The following is a 1,571-nucleotide window of genomic DNA, read 5'->3' on the forward strand; positions in this document are numbered from 1 at the left end:
GAAAAGCCCTAGAGATGAGGGCATGAAATTTTGGAGCATTGGCACATCAGGTTTGGTATGAACCGTGGAGCAGGTTGGTGTGCAAGGAGTAAGAGATCTCTGGTTCTGGGGACAAAATAAATCCCAGACAAGGTCATTAAGACCACCAGACCCAAGTAGTAGAGGAGCCTCGTGTGAAGACCACCACCAAGATGTGTCATGCTGTGAGCTGCTGAGCTGTGCCTTTGAGTGCTCTCAGGAACTGTGGGATTGCCTTGTCTGTCCTTCTTTCCTGCTTGCTTTTTGCCAGTCTGATTAGTCCCATCCCCTCCTCCTCCCAGGCAGCGCTGGCAGTGAGTAGGAGTCCTCCAGCTGGATGAGGGTCTGGGGACATCAGTGACCCTGTAAGTTCCAGGAGAGGGTTGGAAGGACATTGCACAGATGTGCTCCCTGTTGGGCCCTTTGATGGGAGACACCTGCACAAGGAGCAGCTTTCTTGAGCATCCCACCCCCTTCCATGCTGAGATGCCACATGGTGTTGGGTGCCCCATCGATCCATCCCTGTCCTCTGCGGTGCCTCTCGCATCTCCTACCACTGTGTGTCAGCTTGGAAGGGAGGGAGAGCAGGAAAGGCAGGCTGGAGCTGTGCTCACAGATCCACAGCTTCCCCCATCCTCCCACCATTTTATTGTGCTTCTCTAAGGTCATTACATTTCTCACCCAGGCAGGGCTGAGGGGGATGGAGCCCTCGATGCCACACAGGAAAAAGGTCACCTTGGGGGTGTCTCACAGAGCCATCCCTAGACAGACCATCTGTCCAGAAGCACCAGCACCGAGCTTCCCCTTTCCATTTGAGTCAGTGGAAGCTTGTGCCTCTCAAACAGACCAGGCTGATGACTGAAGGGTGGCTCTGTGGGCTGCCACTGGCCTTATTTCATCTGGGGAAGGGACATGGACTTCTTCAGAACAACATCCATGCAAGCAAAAACCAGGGCTTATCTTATTTGGAGTAGCTCTGCTTGTATTTGGGGTAGAAATGTGCTCCTGTGTCCTGCATGGTGAAGGTGCAACAAGTCCAGAGCTCTCATGGGTGCCAGCTTTGTGTGTGGGAGTGGATATGGCCAGCAGCCCTGGATGCCCAGCTTGGGATTTGGTAGAACCCAGAAATCCTGGTACAAAACCCCACAGACAAAATTTCTGTGGAGGACAAGAGGGAGCCCTGAAGTATCCCAGGAGGAGGATTGTTGGGGGTCTCACCTGGTGTTTGCCATGTAGCTGCCTGTCTCCTTGGGCTTCCCACCGCTGCCCTCGCAGGGCTATACTGGAGGGACAGGGTTGCTGGTGTCGAGCAAGAGAAGTTTGTGCTTCTCAGACCCAGCACTGACCTGGGTGAATTCTGCACCGTGAACTGTGACTCTGCTTTCGTACTTTGCAGACTATTTGTGTTGCTTGGGATTCACCCCTCCTCATAGTGGCTGTCCTAAAACTGGGTGCCTGCACCCTGCAGTAGACAGATAATCTTCAAGAGAGACCCCAAACTGCAAAGTGTTGGGCGGTGGGGGGTATCTGGAGAGAGATATCAAATAGATTTG

Source organism: Antrostomus carolinensis, unplaced genomic scaffold, assembly GCF_000700745.2.
Source record: "Antrostomus carolinensis isolate BGI_N321 unplaced genomic scaffold, ASM70074v2 scaffold30594, whole genome shotgun sequence".
Classification (NCBI taxonomy): domain Eukaryota; kingdom Metazoa; phylum Chordata; class Aves; order Caprimulgiformes; family Caprimulgidae; genus Antrostomus; species Antrostomus carolinensis.